Source organism: Equus asinus, chromosome X, assembly GCF_041296235.1.
Source record: "Equus asinus isolate D_3611 breed Donkey chromosome X, EquAss-T2T_v2, whole genome shotgun sequence".
Taxonomy (NCBI): Eukaryota; Metazoa; Chordata; class Mammalia; order Perissodactyla; family Equidae; genus Equus; species Equus asinus.
In genome coordinates this window covers 59,198,381-59,225,016 of record NC_091820.1, presented here as the reverse complement: position 1 = coordinate 59,225,016, position 26,636 = coordinate 59,198,381, and the positions used below count along the sequence as shown (strand labels likewise).

The window sequence follows — 26,636 nt, the reverse complement described above, 5'->3', positions numbered from 1 at the left end:
CTCATGTTGCACTCCAAGTCCAAAGACTGACTGCTGGCAGAATTCTCTCTTGCTCAAGGGAGGTAAGTCTTTTGTCCTTTTCAGGCCTTCGACTGATGGATGAAGCCTACCCACACTATGGAGGGCTATCTGGTTTACTGAAAGTCCAACAATTTAAATGCTAATCTCATCCAAAAACATCCTCACAGAAACATCCGGAATGGTATTTGACCATATATCTGGGCACCATGGCCTAGCCAGTTGGCATATAAAATTAACTATCACATCCTCTAAAAGTGGGTCATTCTCCTACAAAATGTATAGGGTGGGGAAAAGAGAAATAGAGCCTCAGAATGTTAGCTTAAGATGAGTGGATACAGTAGACTTCCTCAAATTTCTCTTTGACCCCTCCTGAGGAACTGCTTGTGAACAGGGAAGTTCAGACAAATAGGTAGGCGCAGGGCGCCAAGCATTTTCTAAGGCTCAAGATTTACAAGCTGTGCCTCCTTCTTGAATTTCTCTTCAGATGGGACCATAGTAGATTAGGTAAGTTTTGTCAAAAGGAAGAGAAGTGGAAAGAGCAAGTAACTCCATCTGCAAGAATTACTCTGTGCTGACCTCAATTTTGCAATACTTTAAAAAAATGGTATGCTGTCTCTTTATTAAAAATAATAAAGATGATAATTAGGAACTTGGAAAAATAGTTAAAACAACACATTATCACATCTATAAAAATGCTGATGTTAAAACATTACATATTTAAACAAAAATTGAAAGAACACAAAGATATGCTAATGAGCATGAGATTTCTTTTTGGGGTGACGAAAAATTCTAAAATTGTGGTCATGGCTGTACAACTCTGTGAATATACTAAAATCCATTGCATTGTACACTTTAAGTTGGTAAATTGTAAGACACGGGAATTATATCTCAATAAAACACAACAAAAAAGAGAACACAAAGAAATAAAAAAGTTTGTTATAGTAATGTTGTAAAATTCTGGGGAAAATTTTCTTTTAACTTTTGTGCAATAACAAATGATTCTTTTAATCTAGGGGAGAGGTTCTTTGTACTACTATAACTTTAGTCATCCCTATTTCTTTTTTTCTTTCTGCATATTGCACATTGTTGCATAATCTTTTTGTGCATATTATGTAAAAAACACAAACTTCCATTGTTTCTCTGAATAATGTATGACATTCTTAATTAGAGAGGATGATGATGTACACATTTTATGGGTCTCAGGATTTATGGATTTGTGGGTCTCAGTTTTTGATATTTCCAAACTGGCTTTCTTAGAGAGCAAGAAGAACCAGCCACCAAAGTAAAATATTATAAAGAGAAACAAAATATTATTTTGTATTCTCTCCTCCTCACATCCAAAGAGGAATCTATTTCAGAGCCCATTGAATAAATGATGCCACGCTCTTAAAATTAATATGTGAATTTCTCTCAGAAGATAGGAACAAGCCTTGTATTTAGCAGTGAAGGACACTGAACAGTATTTTTAATGTCTGGGCAATACCAGGGTTGTGAAGAGAAAGAAAAAGGCATTGCATCCTGCTTCTTGCCTCCAAACTGATTGAACACTCCTGCCCTTTCTGCTCTGTGCAAGGGGTCTTTTGGTTCCCTGTCTCTGGGTCTTCTCAGCGGGTTCATCATCAATCAAGTGTACTGTTTGCCCAACACGAGCTGGTTGAGCCCAGCTTGAGAACTGCTTTGGAGAAGATTGTGTGGATGTAATACCTTTTTTACATTTTTTTGCAGTATTTTTTACAATTTGCAACATCAGGCACACAAGGAGAGGAGTAAGAGGCCCAGTAGGGCTGCAGACTGGCAGGGAAGGCCAAGAATGGAAGGGTAGTCCACTAGGATAACAGCGAATAAAGGCAGACAACAGGAAGACGGTAATGAAATGTTGGGCTAAGATGAATGGGAGAGGGATTGACGAAGGAAGGATGGGATGAGGGAGGGATGGTGGTGGAAGCCGGTGTAACCAAGGGGAGGAAAGAAGGAAGAAGCAGGACAGGCAAAGGACCTGGTCACTGCGGAAGAGGCGAATAAGGCCGGAGGGCTAGCCTCGGAAAGGTGGTGGTGGGTGGCGGTGGAGAGAAGAGGGCGTGCTCAGCGCATGCGCTGGAAGCACACTGCGGCGATCCTGGAGAGGCAGTCCTTTACTGGCTTCAGCGGTGCAGTTGCAAGCGCGGCTGGTCATCTGTCCGTTGCCACCTTGGCCTGCTGCTGCCACCCTGGCGACGCGAACTCTGTGCCGCTGTGCCTCCACCCTGTCTTGGGACGGCCGGCGCTAAGAATTCTCGCTACGACAGTCGATTCAGCCAGGAGGTAAAGGAACGACGTAGGGGAAGAACATAGAGGGCGGCGGAGGGAACTCGTGCCAGGGAGATCCTTAATTTGTGTGTTCTCCCGGTTCACGAGAGGAAAAAATGGGGGACAGAACGGGCCTCAGACCTTCCAGAGGATGTTGAGCATTTACTTCTCATTGTGAAAGGAATGAATACAGACTCCTTTCCTCTAACCAAGGTTGAGGCACCTGAGCGTCGGTCTTTCTCCAAACGTTCCCTGTTTTAACAATTTTGGAGTTCTTCGTATGTAGCAGAAGGTGTAAAGGGCGGGGCCATAGGACCAGGCTCATCCGATTATGAGAACTTTCTTTGCCTTTGTTCAGGGTGGAGGGTCTTATTACGGAGTCCGAGGGTACTCGCGGTGGATTCCATCTAGACTTGGCAGCGGCTCGGATCACCTGCAAAGCCGTCTTTCCCGTACTGCACTTCCCTAGTTTATCAAACCTACCCCCATTAGGGAAGGCTGGTAATGGCTCTCCTTGAGCATGGGGGCACAACTGTAGCGAGAAACACGTCCCGATGTCATCAGGCATGTGTATATAAAAAACGGAGGGGGAGGACAGGCGCAGTGCGCATGTGCATTTGAATGGCTGGGGAGGCGCGGCGCGGCGCGGCGGCGCGCAGGTACATCTGAGGAGGCCTGACGTGAGGGGGAGGGGCCTCCAGTGGGGGAGAGCGGGAGGGACGCGCGCGCGCAAGGCTCGGGGAGGAGAGGGGGTCGAATGCGCATTCAAGAAAGCAAAGTTGCTAGTAAGTAGTTGGCGTCAGCGGTTGGGAGGGAGCGTGAAGGTGCGCATGCGTATTTGCGACAACATTGTGACGGTTGGCTTTAAACGGCAGGAGGGAAGAGGGGCGCATGCGTATTTCAGACGGAATGACGGAGAGGGGAGGCGCGCAGTGTACGTGTAATTAAGATTGCAAAATGGCGAGGGGGGAGGTAAGTTGTCCTTGCTTGGCCATTTTGGGCTAGGAGGGCCTGCAGAGAAGCAGATCTACCTTTCTCGCTGGGTGAAGGGATCAGCTCGAGTTGAAGTTGTCCTAGGCTGTGGCCAAGTTCTCCAAAAATTAACCCAGAATCTTAGTCTCTCACTAGCCTGTCGGTAATGTGGGCTTAAAAATGCGGAGGCGATGGTGACTCTATAAAAGGTTGCGGCAGCTGGCTGTGTGTAGGAAATGCGTAAAACTAGAGTACTTGGAGATAGGCCATATTCGGACAGTACACATTTGGAGGGCTCTCTGTCGGACTTGCAGATCTTGGGCCGCTCTACGTGGCTCTGGACACATTCTTTCATCCCATCAGAGGAGCAACACAGTGGTTGCTGTATTGTAAGAATCTGCTGTTATGTTGGTCAGAAGCCCTTGATTTTCTCCCCTTGAGAATATAGGGGTGAGGATTTGGCTGTTTCCGCATGCTTGTTACACTTGGCTTTAAACCTTGGATTTGGGCAAATGGCAGTGGTGGCATGAAGGTGACCTGGGCCCATACCCTTTCCTCTAAATTATTTTTTCTGTAAAACTTTGAGCACGGTTTCGTCTAGGGGGAAGATTTTTTTTGGATAGCCGTACTGTCATGGCTGTCAGTGAGGAGCTATTGTTAGTCGCTGAAACTAATAATTTAGCACTTAGATATGTAGAAAAGGCACTGGACCCAAAACTGGGGAGACAGGTCTTTTCCAATAATCTTAGCTGTTATCTCGTGCTGGTCTTTTTCATTCTCTGGGCCTATTTACCTATCTATAATAATAATTATACTTAAGCGGTCTATAGCGCTTAAACTACCTGCCAGATACTGGTCTACGTGCTTTTACACATGCCTTAACTCATTTAGTACTCTCGACAGTCTTATAGCAGTACCGTTGTTCATCCTTTTTACAAATGAGAAATTTGAGGGATACAGATCAAGTAATTTGTCCAAGGCCTTACATCCAGTTGAATGGCTGAGACTGGATTTTTATCCAAGTGGTATGGCTCCAGAATCCTGTGCTCTTAAACATTAGGCTTTATCCCCTAAAATGAGGGGGCAAATTTAAAGGACCCTTGTTTATGATTGCAAATTTTGTTTATAACTTACCTGTGTTGTTTAGGAAAGACCTGTTTGCTGTTTCTTATTTAGTGCATTGTACAGGGTTATGTATGTGGAGACAGAAAGTCAAGAATTAATATGGAGCCTAGTAGGGTGGCCATCCTTATCTACTCTTACTCTTGTCTTCTGTGCTTTTTGTTCTGCAGAGGGTTTAAAATGGCCGACTGCGGCACGCTGGACACACCCTTCTTGTTTTGCCTGATTTGAGACAACCGGTCATTTGCAGCAGTAGAGATTTTTTTCTTACCTATTATTAATATTTTGGTGTGTTAATAATACAGATGTCCAATGGTAAAGGAAAGGTTATTTCTTTTTTTCTTATGATAAAAGACTGAAAATGCATGGATTTTTAAAATTATTTGGTTAGGATAGATTCGTCGAAGTGGAATTACTACGTCAAAGGGTATGAATATGAACATTTTTAACACTATGTATTTTGCCAAATTTCTTCCCCAAAAGGTTGTACCCATTTTTACTAACACACTGAGTAGTGTTTGTTTAAAAAATTATTTTGTGGATAAAAACCAGTATTATTTTAATTTTGCATTTCTTTGGTTATTGATGAGTTTGGATTCTTTTTTCCTCCATATGTTTCTTAGCAGTTTTATTTTCTTTCATGTGATGTTAGTTCATGTCATACTGATTTATCTGTTGGAATTTTAGTTTAACGTTTATTATTTATTTGAATGTGTTCTGTAAATGAAAGGTATTATTCAGATTTCTGTATTGTTATATACTCCAGGTTATTGTTTGCCTTTTAATTCTTGTTTTTAAATTTTTGATTAATAGAAGTTTGAAATTGTGGTCAAATCTGTCTTGTGTTTTGTGATTTTTCTTCCATTGTTTAAGTTTGAATAGTTCCATCAATCTAGAATTTTTGCAGATATTCATTGTTGCTTTGTCTGAGGATAACCATCGGCTATGGGAAAAAAGATCCATAATTTCACCACCCAGAGATAACCAGTGTTAATAAATGCGTCACTTCTATTCATTCTCTCTGCATTTCTGTACAGTTGATCATATATATTTGTACCATTTTATATCGTGTTTTGTGGTTAATGTTATAACATGCATTGTTTCCGTGTTAAACATTCTTTGTAATTGTCATTTAATGGTTTCATGATATTTTGTTGTGGAAAGTATTTTATGGAAGTATTTTAAAATTTTCATGATTTTAAATTATGTAATGAATGTCTTTTCATTTAATTTTTATTGTTTACCTATTTTGAGTTCTTTCTTTATAGAATAGAGTTCCAGAATTGGAATTATTCATCAGAAAGTTTGAACATTATAAAGACTTGCCATCATAGAGTTCTAAAAAATTGTCAGTTTTTGTACCCAGTCATTTAAATAGTTAAATTTTTTTGTTGTTGTTAAGTTTATATGTAAAAGAATGGCGTCTTTCTGAGACATTTCTCTGATTATTAGTGAGACTGGACTCTCAGATGTTAATTATTAGCTCTGATTTCCTTTTGTGAACTATTCAATTTGGGTCTGAATGTTATCTATCTGTGAGAACTCTGTATTTTGTGTTCTGTATAAGGATCTATTATCCCTTGTTATTTGTTGCAAATGACAAATGTCATTTGTTGCACATACACTCCTGGCTAATGTTTGTTGCCATTGAGTCTGAAGAAATGTTTGTGATTCCAAAGACAACTGCTACATAGAATACATGTCAGATTCTTGGTAGCCATTTTGAGATAACAGTTGTCTGTCCTTTAAATAGATAGCCATTTCTTTTTATCTTAAAAGCAAAGCACTCTTGAGTGCTGCACAGCAGTGGTGCTCCCTGGCTGTGGGTGTGGAGAAGACATGGCAACGTTTTGTCCCTAATAAGAAACCAACCTTCGCAAAACACAAAACAGTAGTCCCCTCTCCCTCATCCATTCAGGGGCTGATCTTGTTTTGAATATGAGTGACCTGGGGGAGGCTGTGGACAAAGTGTAATGTCCACATTTATAAATAACACTAAGCTCTTTGGGGATGTAAAATGCTAACGGGAACAAACTAATAACTGAGAAGACATTGTGAGTGTGGGCTGACAATTGGCGGAATAGAACAGTGTAGGTAACAGCATTGAAATGACTTTAGGGGAAAATAGTATGTTAAGCATATAAAAGAGTGACCTTAGAGACTTTGGGTCCTAAGACAGAGATCCTGGTGTAAATGGCAACAGTTTATTGATGTCATCAGCTCAATTTGCTGGTAGAGGGACAAAAGAGCCATTAAAAACCTAGGCCTTACTAAGAAGGGTATGGGACATGCTATCTTTGTACAAAACCATTTGAACCAAATGTCTAGTTGACATTAGTAATCTCCTCAAGGAATCTCTTACTATACCACTCACTGAATTTTGAAAAGGAGGTGGGAAGAGTGTGTTACCTCTCTGTTTCATTTTTTTTACTTATAATATATGGGTGATTTAGATTAGATGTTCTCAAAGATCTTGGGAGGGATGGGCCATCTCATTCTGGTTTCCTCAAACTGGATCTGTTATTTGTGATTCAGAGAATCTGTTTAATTATATTTATTAAGTAAACCTTTCTAAATTATTATTCCCACTCCGTGAGCTATATACTATCTCTTTTATATTTAACAACAGTCCAATTTTAATTTTTTCAGTGAAGGATGGGGATTATTGGCTTTAGAGGCAGCAAGCAAGCTGTTACTTACTGTTTTTTGCCATCCAGTAACACTGGGTTAATCCAGTTAGTTGTAAGCTCCCATTTTTCAGCATTTGCTAGTTAGTCGCAAATGTTCAACTAGGCTTATGTGTGTGGTGGGGAAGTTGACAGATGTATAATAAGCAAAACAAAATGAAGCCAAACAACAGCAAAGCTTGTGTTGTAGAGGAGGTGGTTGAGATGGCCCTTTACTGGAGGCCTGTGCTTATATCTTAAGTGTGACAGACCCATTTTACATAATGCCAATGTCGAGATCCCCAAACCGCCTATGATCAGGAGTTAGGGAGAGCCTGGATATTTGAAGTAGCCTAAAAGCATTTAACCTTGGATTTCTACAATTTCTTCCTCCCCTCTTTTGATGTTACAGCCGGCAGCAGCCTGGAGCAGCACCCCCTGGAAAGAAATTTTACATCGGCCATTATAATACAACCTGATAAGTGTTACAGCACTTATCAGGTTGTATTGTAATTGTCTGTGTATATGCGTGTCTCCCTTCCTATGTATTCAGTTAGACTGTGAGCTCCTTGAGGGCAGGGACAGTGTCTTCACCTCCAGAGCCCAGCCTGGCACATTAGTAGGCCTCAGTAAATGTTTATTGGATGAATAAATGAATGACTCATCAACAAACATTTATTGTGTGCCTGCTAACGTGATCTCCACAGGCTCTGGACTGTCAACTATTTCTTCAAAATGCACGTGGTCAGAAACTTGGTATTTGTTTCTAGTTTTGTATATACCTTCTTAAGTGTTTCTGCTGAGATAATGCTATTTTTGTGTTTGGATTTCAGTCCTTGGTGCTTACAGATGTTGCTACTGCTGACAGTTTCTTCCTTGGTGGGACCTGGGTGATAGCTGCCAGATCGGGAGCCTCATCCTCACTGCCCAGTGTTTGATAAATGGTTCCTACATGTAGACTCATCCCCTTTTCACTCCTCCTCAGGTCATCCTCCAAATGGTATTCCTAGGTAGGGTTCACGTTCTAGATCAGGGGTGCACAAGTACAGCCCATGGACCGCCTGGATTTGCAATTAAAGTTCTTCTGGAACACAGCCATGCTCATTTGTTGTTGTTTTGTCTGTGGCCTTTTTGCAATGGCAGAGTTGAGTAGCTATAGCTACATCAGAGACATGGTGGCCCACAAAGCCTGGCCCTTTACAGAAAAAGATTGCCTACCCTGTTTTGGATCATCACTCAACAGTGATGGTTCTATTCCCCTCTCCACTCACCAGAGATACTTGTAGTATCTCAGAAACTCATTTATTTACCTCATTCTTTATTGATTATGACAAGTCTTTTTCTTATTTTACAGATGGGCAAGCTAGGACACACTTCAAACTAGGAGATTGATTATAAGACCTCCCCCAGGGTCCTGCAGTCAGTCAGTTACACTGTGTCCTTCAACATCAAGTTTCAAGCTTCAACTCTCGAAATTCCTTTTGTTATATCCTAACTTGAAGCACGTGGACATACCATGCCTTAGTGCCTTATTACTTGCCTCCCTCTTTCCTACACAGCTCTTTGCAGTGAAAATATGGAAAATAAGGAATTAATCTGAGATAAGGCAGAAAGGTAGGCTGAGGCAAATGTTTAGAAGGTCCGAAGAAGTGGTGTTTCTGAAATCTTGACTTACTCAGACTTCTACAGATAGCAAGCATGGACTTCCAAGATTTTAGGGTCCTCCCCTCTACCATCCCTAATCTACCACATTGTCTTGGTAACCTGCCTGTGAGTATATTGTGGTTCATTTCACTTCATTAAAAAGTTGCAGAGCTCCAAGTCCAATGCAAGAAAGCTAGATCTGAGAAAACAAACTGGAGAGAATATTGGATATTCTCATTCTAGGAGTAAAATGAAGGGAAAGGCCTTACAGCGTTGTTGTTCAAGCTGCTTGGTGGATTTTTCCCAGCATTTTATTATGAAAATTTTCAAACATACATGCAGAAAAGTTGAAAGAATTGTACAGTGAAAACCCATATACCCACCACCTAGATGGTGCAATTAACATTTTGCTATATTTGCTTTACTGCACATTCATATGTCTTTGTTGGATAGGTTTTTAAAATATTCATGTTGTCATTCATTTTGATCTCATCTGTATCTGACCCATCATGGTGCCAAAAAATAGTTTCTTTTGATCCTTATCTGTATTTTCCAAGTTGGCATGGATGCCACTGCAGCCTAGCTGTGTATAAGCAGATCTGCCTGGGAATGAGAGTCCCAGGGAGAGAAGCCATTTTGTTTCTGGGAGAAAATGGCTTTAGCTCACTGTTGTTTACTGGAAGTAGTAGGAGAAGGAAAGAAGGAAGACCAAGTCCAGTGTGAATCCTTCTAATAATAGACTGTCCTCCACTTCATTCACTTAACCGGCTTGCGGTGCAGGTGATTTTCTGAGTGGCTTCCACTTGGTTCTTTCCTTTAAGACTTGAAGGAGAAATAGTAAAGTCACATTGAAATGCCACTGATGATATTCAGCATTAGCACAACTCCTTGGAATTTTAGCAAACGGATTTTTAATTTGGACTACTGTCTAATAATATTCTCTCAGATCTCTTTTTTTTTTTTTTTTTTTTGAGGAAGATTAGCCTTGAGCTAACATCTGCTGCCAGTCCTCCTCTTTTTGCTGAGGAAGACTGGCCCTGAGCTAACATCCGTGCCCATCTTCCTCTACTTTATATGTGGGATGCCTACCATAGCATGGCTTGTCAAGCAGTGCCATGTCCACACCTGGGATCCAAACCGACGAACCCCGGGCCACCAAAGCGGAACGTGCAAACTTAACCGCTGCACCACCGGGCCAGCCCCAATTGGATCTTTTCTGTTAGCACTAGCCACAGAGTCAATTAGGAAGCACCACCAACTGAAATGTAATTCATCTTTATCATGAATATGATCATGGTAAATGTTACCTCTTTGTATCTATCTCCCTTCATTCAAGCTTGAGGACAGAGGCTGTATGTTGCTCATCTTTGTAATTCTCTTAGTAATAAATGCTTGTATTTATAAAAATGCATTATTGCATTTAATACCTATCACATGGGCCAAGATTAAAAAATGTCATACTAGTGTTAGTGGGATATGTCCACTTTGAGTGTGATCCTTTGTAGCATCACTGTGGCAATATATTAGTTGGCAGAATAAATCTTGCATGTCCATTGACCTAGCAATTTCATATCTAGGGATATACCCCCAAATGTTCTAAATAAATTCTAAAATATTTTAAGGATTTTCTAAAAGGTTTAGGCATGGGAAGGATCAAAATGTTCATAGCAGTAAAAAATGGAAAAACTTACCTATCATAAATAGGAATTGGGATAAATTTTAGCCTATTCATGTACAACATAGGCATTAAAAATAAAAATAGTCTTGCAGATGAATATTTGATTTGGAAAGATGTACCCAGTATATTAGTTGAAAAAAAGGCTACAGAAGAGTAGTATAGTTTCATCCAATTGTTGTAAAATAAAAATTCATGTTCTTAAATATACATGAAAGTAGATGGAAGAACATACCCCGAGTGTTAAACTTTCTGGGATTCTGTGGTTTTTACTTTCTATCCTTAATGTATTTCTGGAATTTTTTTCAAGAGTGTACATGTGACTTTCAAAGTTAGGCAAACATTGAAACTGTTTCCATTTTGAAATTTGTTGACCTGAACAGAAGTGGAATTTTAGTGGGGTGGTGAGGGGGCTGGAACCTGGAGCAGTTTAGTTTGGAAAAGAGCTGAGTGGGGTGGAAGAAGGGAGTGGTAGAAATAGATCTCCGTCTTCAGAGAAAGGCATTAACTACCAGCTACTCTATTCTTGGCTCTTTAGTGCAGACATTTCACACATTAGGGTTTATACTTACCATTTATTTTACCGTTTATAAATACCATTTATTTACTAGGGTTTATATTACCATTTCCCAGTTAGGCCCTGTACACATTCATTTCCCACCCTTGTCCCTCTAGGCTTTAATAAGCTAAATACTTGCTAATAGCAGCAGCTGCTTGTGGATGTGCAGATCTTGCTCTAATAATGGCTGCTTTACTTTATCCAATAAAGAGATGGCCCAAACCCATCAAGGCTCCTGCTTCCTCCCACATACACTCTTGGCAGCATGAATATCGCCCACATATGGTGAGAGAGCTTTCTGCCTGGATCTCATATCACTAGTAGATTATAAGACATACTTTTTTGCTGGTGGTAGATGAAACAGTTACAAATGAGCCCTGAGAAACTGCTTCTTGGATCTTCCTAGGGTTTGAAGGTTGCCTGCATCTCAGTGAATAACAGGAAACCTAGTTACACTAGCTTGTGCTGCCAGCATCTAATGATAATAATTAATAGCCCGGGCTTTGTGCCATCGCTGAATTGCCAGATTTCTGGGTTGCTTTTCATGCTAAGCAGCTAGGGATTGGGAAATTTAGAGGCAGTCTGATGCTTCCTTAAAAAGAAAGGACTTTTGGGGGTCTTTGGCTTGTCCTACGTGGGTCTCAGGTCTCAGCCCCATTTCTCCTAGTGGTTGAGTCTTGGAGGTAGGGGACTAGCCAAGGGCCTGCCTAGCTCCTGTGATCCTTTTGGTAACCCAGGCAGCTGGTAAGGGAAGAGATATGTTCACTTCCTTTTCACATTTGAGTAAGGTGATTCCTGGTAGAAGTTGAGATTGTAAATGATAGACCTTGGTCCAGAGCCCAGGGTTTTGTTACCTTTCCTCATCAGTGTGAACCAAATGCCATCTGATGACTAGATAGAGGTTTCATTCACTTTTAGGGGGCTCTTTTAGTCAGGAGTATGAAATGGAGGGTCATAACTGCCAGACATAGAAGGGCCCCTGAGAGATCAGGTTTACCGCCATTCAAAGATAGGGATGTTGAGATCTAAAGAGGGGAAGAAGGACTTGCAGGCAGCTGGGGAGATCAGCATCAGAGTTTATATCTGAGTTGTAACATTTTGGTATAATTGCTTAGGGTGTCTGTACCCAAGTTATCTCATTTAAAATGGGGACAAGAATCCTTAATTGTAGGCATTGCAACAGCCTTTACCAGATAAAGAACATAATTGTGATGCAAGAATGAAATCTGAGGTCCATGGTGTGGGCTGGATGACTTGACTAAGGTGGTAAAAGTAAAATTAAAGCTAGATCTCAAACCTTGACAGTTCTATCTTAAATTTGTTTCTTCGTCCTTCTCTCTATCCTACAGGTGACACCAAATGTGATCAGAAATCATGCCAGTGGTGAAGAGGTATATTGAGTGCTGCCTGGCCCAGTGAGGCTACTAGAGAATTGGGAGAGGCTCAAATCAGCATCCTACACATGGTTATCAAACCATTGTGAAGTCTCGGTAAGTGGTCAGAGGCTTTGGTGGTCAGTGGCCCAGTTAGTGGGAAGGAGCGGGGGAGATAGTCTTAATAGGCACTAGGCAATTACTGATATTTTTGCATTATATGAAAAAAGGTCTTAAAATATTCAGACTACACTACAGAGTAATGAGCCTAACCTCTGCTTTCTCCATTCTCCCATTTTTGCAGGTGGGGGGAATTGGATTTCTTGCCCAAGATTATAGCTAGTTGGTGTAGAAAATGAACTTGAATCCAAGCCAGTAATGTGTTTTCTACCACTGCATCCTCTAGATTCCATCTAAGCCCAAGGAGGCCATATGAGACAGAAATGTTTTTATTCCATACTGAACGATTTTTATAATAGCCTCTGAGATTGTGCTCCCCTGATGAAGGAAATTTCCATGGTGTAAAATTTTATTAAGCATAAAATCACCTGGGATGCTTGTTAAAAATGCAGATTCTTGGGCAGCCAGAAACCTTGTCGTTGGTCAAGAGCAACACTAAGACTACCTGTCACTTATATTGAGGCTTCCTGCCCAGTGGGTTCACCAGTGAGCCAGAATGAATCACTGTTGCCATGGATATCCTTGTGAGGCAGCCGGGAAGCCTTGGTAAGTTGGTGGTGGTTTGGGGGAGGGGAGTCCCCAGTTGGTGGTATGGAAGTGATGATTGGAATGCAGCACTTTCCCCCTTCCTTCAACAGATAGCTAAGTGCCAGAGACTATTTTAGATATTGAGAAAGTTCTGCCATCACGGAACTTTCATTCTTGTAAGAGTAGACAAAGGAATAAATTACCAGTAAATGCATAATGTATTGTAAATGTTACATCAAAAGTTTTTCCATTATGGTGTGAAAAATCGCATTAAAAATGGTTGGGTTAGACTAAGCAACACCTTCCGTTTTTCCCCCCACTTCCCATTCTCCCTTTTAATACCTGCCACTGTCTCTCAGTGCAGTGGAGGCTGACCAGGCTGAATATGGGAGGGTCATACATGATGAAAGCAATCTTTTTCCTTTTTGTAACCCCTCACTAGGATGAATTATGAAAGATATGTTTGAAAAGCATTTTAGAGAGTCCACCAGATCTGCCATGTGAGTGAATGTGCAACAGAAGAGGGGTGCCTCTCAGCGATTAAGGTAACACAGTGATTAAGGTAAGTAGGGTAGGAAAGGCTGGCTCTGCCCTGACTCCTGTCACGGAGGCTCTTAGAAATGTCATTTCCAGGGGCCAATACTTTTAAAGCCTGCAGTCTATTCTATAGTACATCTTTCTCAAAACGGTTGGGATGGATTATATGCTTACCAAGTCTATGATCACCCCTTGCAGAAGAACTGAAATGGTTCCTAGGTAAACTAGGTGGCGTAAACTGCGTGTCACAAATAACATCAATGTGACAATAATTCACTCCTTTTAACGGGAGTGTCTGTTCTTTCAAACAAGACTTGTTGAGAGTTTTTTCTTAATCAGACTGTAGAGCTGTATACGTCCTGTCAAAAGCCAGCAAATAGCAGAGGCTCATTGTTTCGGTGGCAGCCAAGTGTATGGCATTTTGGATCAGTAATTTCAGAGGCAGCATGGTCTTCCAGATTGCACTGCTCTTAAACCAATTGGACTGGCATTCATTTTTGGTTCCTCAGGGGTCAGTCCCCTCATAGGCTTTAGGAAGCCACGAAATGGTTCATATTAAACTAGGCAACATCTATACTATGGCTCTTCTTGGGAGATCTCTGCAGAGGCCTTCCCTATCTTAGGCTAATAGTGCCTCCATCCAGAGTTAATACCTGAGGGCCAGATCAGTCCTTGGTATCTGTCATTTTTCATGGAAGTAATAAAGGTCACCTTTTCCCATGAGGATACTCTTGAGATGGTGTCTTCATAGCATAATGTTCCTGGTATAGGCTCTGGAGTGTTTGGGTAGTTTCTATTGGCAGAATTAGGTAGATTAGCCTGCACAGGGAACCTGAGTGATAGAAAAGTTGGCTTTTCGCTGAGGAGAAGCCTGGAATAATCACTGATACAAAGGGAATTCCTGCATTCTGTGTCCGCCACCACAACTTATTTCAAAATGATATTGTTCACATGTAAGGATATGAATGTTAACATGCTGTTAAAAAAAGTCTCCCTATCTCTTTCTCTGTATCGGCCAAAATAGGTTGTATAAATCCGGCTTTTGCTGTCTGAACCACAGTTCTTTCCCTAAGACTTTCCTATCCCCATTATCCATCCTCTTTTCCTTTTTTGACAGCAGGTCTGCTGTTTTTTCTTTTTCTTTCTCTTTAGGCTAGTCATCTAGCACCCACACATAACTTTTGAAAATTTCCTTTCTAAAGTAATGTATATTAATAGTAGCACTTATCAGTTATAATTGCCTTTTATGTTTTAGGCAAGTGCTTTCCACATATTATCTCATTTTAGCTTAACAGTAACTCTGAGAAGTAGGATTTGTTCCTATTTTACAGATAATAAAACTGAGGATCAGAGAGGTGATGTCACCAGTGTAACACAGGGAGCCAGTAGTGGAGCTGTGTGTGTCACACTCCAAAGATCTTAACCACCTCACTATACCTGAAGCACTAGAATGTGGCAAGCGCATTCTTAGTCATTGGGACTTCTTGCCTTGTGGGGTCCTCGTTACTGTCTTCTGCCCAGACACAGGAGCACATGTGAGGGGTTCATTCTCAAAGGAAGATTCAGATGCCCAAGAATGATGGTACGAAGGATGTGTAGGTCCCTCTAACTTTTAGAGATGACTACTCTGGATAGGTTGGCATTTATTTCTCTCCCACACAGCCTCTTACCATTTGTTTATCTTTTTCTTCATGCCTTTTATTATTATGCCCACCCTCCTGCATGATATCTATGTTGGACAATTTCTGTGAGGTTATCCTTTATTCTGTACCAAACCGAAAGGAATCGCAAGAGTCAGAGTCACAACTGAAAATCCCATCACTGGCAGGATGTTAATTCAGGTGCCAGGTGCATCAGGGGCTGGAACAGCCTGCTGTACAGATCAGCATCTCCCGCTGGAATTCCGTTAGCAGACAATACTGATAACGTTACTTTCTGTTCGTATCAAGTGGAAAACAACAAGAATACCTGTCAATAAATACTTTCACAAATTTTGTTGCTGGTAATGTAATAATGTCCAGACAGTTACCATACTCTAGGGGTTGGCAAAGTATGGCCCACATGCCAGTTGCCTGTTGTTGTAAATAAAGTTTTGTTGGAACACACTCCTGCTCATTCAGGATTGTTCATGGCTGCCTTTGACACTATAATAGAGTTGAGTAGTTGCGACAGGGACCATATGGTCCACAGAGCCTGAAGCATTACCATCTGGCCCTTTGCAGAAAGTTTGCCAACTTCTGACGTAGATTAAATGTATTATGTCTACAAATCCTCAGCGCCCCCCCCCCCCCGCCCCCGCCAATCCATTTTGTTTTCTGTGGGACTTGGATTTATAGCTGATCTTAGAAAGTATGGAATCTCAAAGTAGTCAGTTTGCCTCTGAATTTCTTCCCAGTAAAATGAAGCTCGCAAAGAAAGCACATTCACAAATTGGGTCATATATACAGAAAGAACTATGCTTTATGTGCCTCGTTGCAGTTCTGCGTTTATCCTATGTGGTTCCCTCAGTTTCTTCCCTTCTCAGGGATAAATTTTAAAATGTATTTTAAATGTAGCGGTTCTCAAGTATCCAAAAAATTGCAACTTATGTTTCCTAATTATGACTTTATCCTAATTTTAATACATCTCCCCCCTCTGTAGCATGAAAGCAGCCGTAGACAATATGGAAACAAATGGGCAGGACCGTCTTCCAATAAAACTTCATTTATAAAAACAGATAGCAGCCCAGTTCAGCCCATGGGCTGTAGCATGCCATCCCCATTCTACGGTATACATACGTGAAGACTAGAACAGAAAGACTTGCGGTGATACTTCAAGCAAGCATTCAGAGTGATTTTTACTCACAATGTGTGTAATACAATAACACAGCTATACTTGAATCAGCACCGGAAAGTGTCTTGTGGTCTGTGCATCATGTGCATGACTTAATAGTCATCTAGATGTTGGCTTGGGTGCTTGATAGAGTGATAGAATCTTCATGGGCCATGTTATTACCATCCCTTAGAAGAATCCTCTTCTTTGCCATAGGTCTTTCTTTGCATGACTTAGTAGTGACTTTGTCTTTATATTTATGTTGTTTTTATCCTTACAGTGTCAGTTCTAGTGTTTACTTTCTACACCAGCATATGTCTTCTACACCACCCATGCCTATAAGTGAATCTAATACGGAAGTTACTTTGGATATAATCACTACCTTAAGTCAAGGTAGGGGGCTGGTTTTGGTAATTTGCTATGTCAAATCTTAAATTTGGCTTTCAGGATTAGGAGGAATTAATTGTTCCGTTGATACCTCAAAATGGGATCTGGACAAAGGAACAGGTATTTCATCAAGTGAATGATTGTTGAACGTGGAAGTATTTTTCTTTGGCCATTTTGTTGTATTTGTTTATATTTAATAGCTTCCCTTATAATGAACCTACCTTGCATTTCTAGAAGAAAATTTCTTACTTTGCAATGATTTTGAATTAGGTTTGCTAAATTTCCTATTTTAAACTTTATTTTCTATTTTATTTGATTTTTTTTCCTGTTTTGTTTCTGTGGTCAAGAGTGAGTTTTTGGTTGAGATAGCAGTCTTTGTCAGTTGTTGACGTTGGGGTCATTAATGAAATCTTTTTGCCTGATTCTTTTAAATTAAGCAGATCTCAAGTGTGTCCCATGCCCTTAAATATACTTTAATAACATCTCTTTTAAATTGGCACATAACATACCACTGCATGAATGTAAAAATTTGATTTGTATCTGATGTTTAGGCTGTAGGGGAGGAGGACATTTCCTCTCCCCAAATGTGGGTTCGTCTGGCCAGAGAATGAATTAAATTCACATGAGACAGAATAGCAAGAGAAAATTAAACAAAGCTTTATGAGGAACCATGGCCCGGGGCCTTTCTTCCCAAAGGAAGAAAAGGCACCGAAGAAGTGGGGTGCACATAGTGGTTATATACCCCTAAACGGGGTGTTTCACATGTGACTGAAACGTCCCTCCCACAATAGTCACAAGATTGCCCTGTCCGCACAGCGCTTGATGGACACAGCAGGTAATGGTCTGCTATCTCGGTGGGCGTAGCAGGAGGCAAGTCTATGTCTGGAGCTGGGCGGTCACAGGTGAGCGCAGCAGCAATAGGTTCCTAGCCTAAGGAAAGATGCTTAATCCTTAAGGAATGCCAACATTGGGAGGAAGAGGGAAGTCAGTTACAGGAGGTTACCAGACTAGCACAATAAAATGCAGATTTAAGTCCTTGCCTTTGGTATTGATTAAGAGTTTTTGGAGAGAAGGTCATCTCCTTTCTTCTTCCTGGTACAGAGAGGGAGGCACCTTTTACAGATAGAGATTTACCTTACAAATGTAAATGTGTGCTAACAAAGGGCAAGTTCCATTCCTCAGAGCCTCCTTCCCTGTCCCAGTTTATCAAAAGCAATCAGCCTCAAATCATCCTGATGCCAAAGAGACATATCTTGGGGTGGCCACTTCCAGGTCCCCACAAGGCCCTTGTTCAATTACTGTCGTTTTAATTTTGTGTAAATAATACTAACGTGGACATCCCTGTAGATAAATCTTTGCACGTCTCCATGTTTGTTTCCTAAGGTTGAATTAAATGTACAATCCCTTTAGTAGTGTATGAGAATGCCCGTTTTTTCATATCCTCACCAGTACACTATATTATGATTTTTTTTTTTAAAGATTTTATGTTTTTCCTTTTTCTCCCCAAAGCCCCCCAGTACATAGTTGTATATTCTTCGTTGTGGGTCCTTCTAGTTGTGGCATGTGGGACGCTGCCTCAGCATGGCTTGATGAGCAGTGCCATGTCCGTGCCCAGGATTCGAACCAATGAAACACTGGGCCGCCTGCAGCAGAGCACGCGAACTTAACCACTTGGCCACAGGGCCAGCCCCTATATTATGATTTTTAAAAAATCTGGCAATTGCAAGGGTGAAAAATGGTCTCCCTTGATGTTTTAGTTTTATTTCTTTGATTCCTAATGGGATAAGACAGTTAAGGGGCTGGCCCCGTGGCCGAGTGGTTAAGTTCGCGCACTCCACTGCAGGCGGCCCAGTGTTTCGTTGGTTTGAATCCTGGGCACGGACATGGCACTGCTCATCAAGCCATGCTGAGGCAGCATCCCGCATGCCACAACTGGAAGGACCCACAACGAAGAATATACAACTACGTACTGGGGGGCTTTGGGAAGGAAAAGGAAAAAAATAAAATCTTTAAAAAAAAAGTTAAAAATCTTGCTTGGGTCTTAGTTTTGAGTTTCTTTTTTACACTGATTTTTAATCTACCATATGTTGCAGATATTTTTCTCAATTTGGCATAGAAATTGTTAATTTTTATGTAGTTCAGATATCTTTTTTTTCTGGTTTATTCTTCACTTGCATTTCATAGTGAAGATAAATATATTTTCTTACAGTTCATAATTTATTTATTTACTTTTAAATACAAATCTTTTCCAGCGGGGATCTCTTCAGAATGTTATATGTAACTAATTTTTCTAAATGTCCAGTGCATTCAGGGTTTAGGGGGTTATAGTAAGGGTACTCGTGAGGATCGCAGCAGAGTTTCAGAGTCTTTTCTCCAGTGTCCTAATTTTTTTTTTTTTTGAGGAAGATTAGCCCTGAGCTAACATCTGCCAATCCTCCTCTTTCTGCTGAGGAAGACCAGTCCTGAGCTAACATCCGTGCCCATCTTTCTCCGCTTTATATGTAGGACACCTGCCACAGCATGGCTTGCCAAGTGGTGCCATGTCCGCACCTGGGATCCGAACCGGCGAACCCCGGGCCGCCGAAGTGGAATGTGCACCCTTAACCGCTGCGCCACGGGGCAGGCCCCTTCAGTGCCCTGTTTTTAATGAGACCTAAATATTCTCTCTGCCTCTGTTTCTCTGTGTGTCTTAGTTTTGCTACCACTGGCCTATGCTGTCCTCTATAACAGGGGTTAGCAAGCCTTCTCTGTAAAGGGCCTGATAATAAATATTTTATGCTTTGTAGGCCATATATTGTTTCTGCCATTGTAGCATGAAGGCAGCCATAGTCAATCCATAAATGAATGAGCATGTCTGTCTTCCAACAAAACTGTATTTATAAAAAAAAAAGATGGTGGCTGGATTTGGCCCATAGACTGTAGTTTGTCAACACTTACAACTTCTGCTTTCATAGTTTCTGCTTAGTCATGGTGAGCTTCCTCATGTTAATGCCTCTCATCTCCCCTCATAACCTCTTTGAGCACTCTTTCACTTCATGTCTCTACTACTAATTACCTGTTTCTGTTCATATTTCACAATTTTAAGTTTCCGTGAGCACAGGTGGTACCCAGACTGGATGCCTTACATGTCATTAGTATGTCCTGGGACACGAAAGTGATTTGCCTGGCTGTCTACCTTGTTGCTTCAATATAACCAATTCCAAATAGTTACATTCCTTTTTTTTTTTTTTAAAGATTTTATTTTTTCCTTTTTCTCCCCAAAGCCCCCCGGTACATAGTTGTATATTTTTTGTTGTGGGTCCTTCTAGTTGTGGCATGTGGGACGCCTCCCCAGCGTGGTTTGATGAGCAGTGTCATGTCCGCGTCCAGGATTCGAACCAATGAAACACTGGGCCGCCTGCGGCGGAGCGCGTGAACTTAACCACTCGGCCCCAGGGCCAACCCCCAAATAGTTACATTCCTTTTGACAGTCTGTTCCTTGAAATCTAAATTTAATTGTAAGAAGTGGGCTCATTTGGATCAGTTTAAGAAATTTGCGGAACTCGGCTCTGTTGTACTATTGTTAATGAGATTCAGCGTATTTCTCTGGTTTTCTGCATGTCATCTTGCTTCTACTACCAACTGGTTTCTTCATACTCTGTCTTCCTCTGCCTCCTAGCTACTGAATACTTATGTATTTTTCTTTTTCATAACTGAGCTTTGTAACCTCTATAGGCATGGTCTTCATTCTATCTCATCTTTCTCTCTGCAGACTGTCTGCTTCAGCTCTTGTCCTCCATGCTGCCCAGTTGTCATTCATTTGAGAACCTGATTGCCTGTGGGTTAAGTTTCCTGAGACTGTAGAGGTTAGCACTTGCTGTTTGGCTGGTCTAGGACATTTTCTCCTATTGATTGCTGTGTGCAAATGTTTTCCTTTCTTTTTATATAATCCCCAAATTCTTTAGACTAATAGAACTCAGCTATCACAAGTATATCCAGAATCATTTAATTGCTCTAAACTAGAAGTCAACCCAGTCATGGGACATCCAGAAAGATACCTGACCATCATTGAAAGTGACAGTCTCACAAATAACTACACATCCCTACTTTCCTTACATCTTTGAGTCTCTTTCTGCTGCTAACTGGCTTCTTCATCCTTTGTTCTTTATCCTATTGCTGATGGATAGTTTCTGCTTATTTTTAGCTTCTGATTCCTGTGCTTACTCATTGATTTTACTTACTTTGATTACTTACTTTTACTTACGTTGATTTTACTGAAATCCTTCATGATTCTTGCATAGGCTGTGGTATGTTCTTTCATTGTGTATCTATTCATTTCAGCTGCTGAGTTTCTGTTCCTCTGTGTTTCCCCCAATTGTAAATTGAATCTAGTTTTCTCACCTCCTCCTTGTTTGGGGACAGCTTTCATGTTACCATAAGTCATAGGCTGTTGACCAGCTTGTGGATGTCTGTCTATCCTCGGAGTCTGATCCTTACTTACCCTTGATCTGACCAGCCGTGGATTCGGAGGAGGGATGGTTGGTCACAAGAATGCTTTCTCAGCCAGGCTTGCTTGCAATATAGTTCCCTTTAGAAAGATTCTGGGCGTGGGTAACTCCAGGACATGTCTACTTTATTCTCTCTGGGTTAGCTCTCTAATGCTGCAATCAAGCAGCATCTACCAAGTCTCTCAAAGTCTCACCTTCTAGTGAGTATAAAATCTAAATTCCATGATATCGCAAGCTGGTTTGCACATAACGTCTTTAAAACAAAGGGGATTCTCCACAGATTGTAGCCAATTCCCTGAATTGCATTCCTTCTGGGGGGCTGTTCTGCTTCTTACTATTGGTTAGGCACTTCTGATTGCTAGAAACAAATTCTCTGGTAAGCTGATGACATATTATTGGCTGGCCGCTAGTGTGGAGATAATGGTGACCGGGATCACATGAAATTCCAAATAGAGGGGTACCTTAATATGGTGTATGCCCCTTAGGGATGAGGCCTGGTTCTAGGAAGGTCCAGGAAACTCAGCAGCAGGAGTTTGTGGATCTTCATGTTCGGATTGTGCCATTTATGTAACTGAACTACTCTGTCTTTCTGCTGATCTTTTGTGTCTCATTTCTCCCAATATCTATTGGCTTACCTATCCACTTTATCTTTTCTTCTCCACCTCATATTGTTAGCTTATTCATAGGTTCTGCTTACTTAGGGCTTCACCATTGTCATAAGTTTTGCTTGCTTGTGGCCTTCATGGCCTCCTCTCATTGTGTTGGCTTGCTGTGTATTCTTCCAGTGTGAGGTCCTTTTGCTAACTGTGATTACTTTTGATAGTTCAATTCTAATTCCTAAGAACACAAATTTACTAGGCCTGACTTATTCCAGTTTAATTAGGTATTTATATACCAATAGCAGCAGTTTGTGGGTCTTCACAATCATGTTCTGCAATTAATATGATTATTACACTTCTTTTATTCTGCTTCCTCTCTTCTAGCTTCTAATGCATCTGTTAACAAGTGGCTTCTCCATCCTTTATTTCAGGGATCGCAATTGCAAATGTCTACAGGGTCCAGATGGTTCTGATTTTTTCTTTCTTTTACTTGAAACACTACTTTGGTGGTTTGTGTGTGTGTATCTACTTTGGATAGAGTCATTGGAAAAGAGAGATTTCTCTAAAAATAAAAATGCATGCAAACGTGATGGTAAAGAGCGGCTGCTGCTTCTAAGAGGCTATAATAGGGAGTGTTTGGGATTGTGGTCTACTGGAACATGCATCTTTCATCCAAAAGAGAAGGCTGTTACCCCTTGGCTCTTGCTGATTGTTGCCCAGTGGAAATGTGGCCCAATATCAACAGGATTTCCAGCTCTCTACAAGGTGCCTGATTTTGAGCTCTTAGCTTAAATGTTTTTTTTAAATGCCGCAGGCCAACACAGTGTGCTTATACATGCTTTTATAACCTCATAGCTTCTGCTTCTTCATAATTTTGCTTATTTGTAGTTACCGTTTTCCCATGTGGTACGAAACATAGGTGTACAGCACTACCCATTCAGCTCAGCCCGGAGGTTGGCAGTTTCCCTTGGGTAGTGTTTAAAACTAGGTCACAGTTTTGAATGGAATTGTATAGATTAGAATAGAATAGATTAGGAAAGAGCAGATTAAGATAGGATATAAATAAAATTGAAAAATACTAGCCTCCATCTGGCAAAGGGTAAGTACTTTGTGAAGGTTTTGTTCTAGCTATTTGTAAGTATGCCTTCGGTCCAAGGTAATTGTAATTCTTACTGTGGGTTAAACAACTTTCCAAGACACTGAATGAAATATTGTGAGCAAACTGGCATCCTTTGGACTAGATCCCTTCTGTAGACAGGTCTTCTTTGGCCCACGCAGTGTTTCTTAAAAATCTGGTGGTTGCCAGGGGCTGGGAGGAGGGGGAAAATGGGGAGTTGTTTAATGGGTATAGAGTTTCGGTTTTGCAAGATGAAAAAGTTCTGGAGATTGGTTGCTCAACAATGTGAATATACTTAACACTACTGAACTGTGCTTAAAAATGGTTAAGATGGTTAAAAAAAATAGAACAAGAGTAGTCTGTTAAACAGAAAAGTTAACACAGCTATCAGAATATCCCTGGTTATATTAAATATAACATCTTCAAATTAAAAAACAGTTGCATGACCATCTTTGATGCAACCTTCTATTTCCATATATCAAAAATCAAAAAACTGTGGCCCATGGGCCAAATGTGGCTCACCGCTTGTTTTTTTTTTACAGCCTATGGGTGAAGAATGGTGTTTACATTTTTTAATGGTTAAAAAAGTCAAAGGGAAAATAATATTTCATGATGTGAAGATTATACAAAATTCAGGTTTCAGTTTTATTGGAACACAGCCACACGTTCATTTCTGTATTGGCTGTAGCTGCTTTTATGCTGCAGTAGCAAAGTAGAGTAGTTGTGACAGAGACCATATGGCCTGCAAAGTCTAAAATATTCACTACCTGGCCATTAACAGAAAAACTTTGAAGTCGCTCTATTGTAACAGTTGCCAGATCCTTCACAGCATCATCTTTGATGGCTTTAAATGCCTAATTAGCAGCTTTGTCCTGTACTACTAGTGGTTATTGTCATTCTATTCTAATATGCAGCAGGATCCTCACTTCCTTATTCCCTACTGTGACACCCTAACGAGTTTCAGAAAACTCACATTCTTGGTGAGCTTCAGTTGTGGCTGAAATCCTGTTAGCAATTTCTGGTATTGTAGGCTTTTATTTTCAAGAAACAGACTTCTCTTGGGCCAACCAGGCAATTTGGACCACCCACGGCTATGCATAGCCAGCCTCTAAGGTAAGTAAGGATCTGGGAAGGGTCTAAATAAAGAAAATTCTATATTTGAATAATGACAAAAAAAAATAAAGAAAATAAAGTTCTGTTTCCTCTCTGAGGAAAATGGTTTGAGGATTGGAAATGATTCCAAGACTGATCTGGGAATGTTGGCAACAGGGGTTTGTATCATTCATCCGGTATGCCACCTTTAACATTTTTTTAAATAAAAATTGTATATATTTAAGGTATACAACATGATTTGATATATATAGTGGAGTAATTACTATAGTCAGATGTCAAACTAATGAACTTCTTTACTAGTTATTTCTTTTGTATGTGATGAGAGCACCAGAAATCTACTCTCTTAGCAAATTTTTATTATTCAATACAGTATTATTAACTTATAGACATCACGTAGTCTATCACGTGTTTTCATTCCTCCTTGTCTCTGCTTTTTTGCTTTCCTCATTGTCTTCTCAAGCTTTAGTTTACCTCCTAGCTTTGTTTGTATTGTTTCCTCATACATTTTTTATTACTCATCACTAAACCTTGCTTATTGCTCCAATGTTCTTGGCTGTATCTCATGTTTCCCAGTTCTGTCCTTGAAGGTTCAACTCCCTCTGCTGTGGGCCTCATTCCTTTTGCATTTCACAAACTTTATTCCTCAGTGCAAGAATTTCAGTGGCTTAACTCACTTCTGCTTGGGTGTTGACTTTCTGAGTCATGTAATGACACAGCACTTCAGTGGTGTGTCCCACACCAGGTACCTTCTGCTTTGGACGACGGGACAGGTCATATTCTAAAATTCATTGCTATCTAGAACTGCCTCTTCTCCAGAACTATGGGTGAGACAATTTACCTCAGATGGTACTGTGGCCAGCACTTGATTCAGCTGTGTTCATATTGCATTTCTACATCTTGACCACTAAGCACATATGCCCCTCATCTCATATATTCATTTCTAAAGATGCTTTTGTCTACATGTTTCCAGTTCTTACTTAAGCAGAAATGTTGGAGAGTAACCAAGTCACAGCCAGATGCTATAGTCTGAAGTAATGCCATGGGGCCATTTTAGAAATTTATCTGCCAATTTCAGAAGCACCCATCTATCTTTGGTCTTCCTTGGCCACTTGAATTTTTTCCGTTGTTGTTGATTGTGCCAAAACATACCTTCGTTGAGGGGCTGGCCCTGTGGCCAAGTGGTTAAGCTTGCACAGTCCGTTTCAGAGACCCAGGGTTTTGCCAGTTCGCATCCTGGGAGCGGACATGGCACTGCTCATCAAGCCATGCTGGGGCAGCATCCCACATGTCACAACTAGAAGGACCCACAACTAAAAATACACAACTATGTACCAGGGGGCTTTGGGAGAAAAAGGAAAAACAAAATCTTAAAAGAAAACAAAAAAAGCAAACAAAACTTACCTTCGTTGGATGGGTGGTCCTGCAACAATAACTTTGCTACGATTCCTGTAAGCTCTTAACATTCCAGCCTGGCTTGTGGTAGGATGCATCTGCTCTCTACTCCACCACCAAGTAATAACCAGGTCTGGGTTTCACATTCCTGCTGAAGTTCTGTTCATGTAGCCTAACCTTATACTATTTTCTAAATTATAAAGGATGTCTAGTTTCAAGAGAGAAGACAGAGGCTTAGCTCAAGAAATTGATATTTATCATATAGATGCACATAGTGAAATACAGTAAGGAAGATAGGGATTTCATAAGAATCAGAAGAACCGTGGCGTGGAACTGCATCTGTGGCGGCTCTAGGGACTTAAGTGCGTGGAGTTGGTGGACCTTTTCCTCTGTCCTGTTGACTTGATTTAGCTCTTTATTCTGCCTTATCATCTGTGTTTTTTCTCGCTTTTCTTCCTCATGACTGGCTTTGCCATTACCCTGTCTTTAGTGAGGCTTTCAGCTTCAGCTTTCACTGCTGATTACCTAATTCTCATTGTTTCTACTCAGATGCCAAACAGAATCTAATTGACCTAGTTTATCTTTGTTAGTACAGCACTTTTTCATGCTTAGACATGTCATAGGTTGCTGACAATGTATGGATTGGTCCCATTAATTGTTCTCATTGGAGAGGATGTAATACTGGATAATGTGAAACAAAACCTGGTCATCAAAGGCTGTGCCACAGTTGTGACAGTAGACAGGGTAGTGGTCTTTAGAAGAAGGAAGTGGGTCTATGTTTGGTAGGAGCCTGAACTGATGTGTTTAGTCCACTGGTTCTCAAACTTTGGAACCTACGGTCTTATCCATGTTATTCCATGCCTGTTGGAATGGTAACTGAGGACCATGTCTAGTTATAGCAGAGACAAAATCATGTTTTCCAGGGCTAGCGCCTCACAGTTATATCAGAATTCCCACATCATTGTCAGAAGAGAAACAACCGTCAAACCCTGCTTTGCTTATTTCTTTGAAGTTGCTGTAACTACTACCAGTTGCTTCAAAGCTTCACCCTAAATGGATGCATGTATGAGTCACAAAGGCAATTGTATAATTAGTGACTACACCACAACATAACTTCTAAAAACTGTTTCATCCTGGCATGTGGAGGGGATTGTGTGTAATTTTCAC

At 40.8% G+C, this 26,636-nt stretch overlaps 1 long non-coding RNA gene across 44 annotated transcripts in view; it reads left to right on the top strand.

Moving 5' to 3' along the window:
• The first annotated feature begins 2,113 nt into the window (after nucleotides 1-2,113).
• LOC106846994 (uncharacterized) overlaps nucleotides 2,114-26,636 on the top strand; it is a 78,857-nt gene continuing 54,334 nt past the window's right edge. For 7 of the 44 annotated variants that reach the window (XR_011499856.1, XR_011499853.1, XR_011499866.1 and 4 more), the window contains exons 1-4: nucleotides 2,116-2,322; nucleotides 12,295-12,435; nucleotides 12,891-13,044; nucleotides 13,469-13,571. This is a non-coding gene — a long non-coding RNA (uncharacterized lncRNA). The other 37 variants (XR_011499851.1, XR_006522916.2, XR_011499862.1 and 34 more) reach the window with 24 other exon arrangements.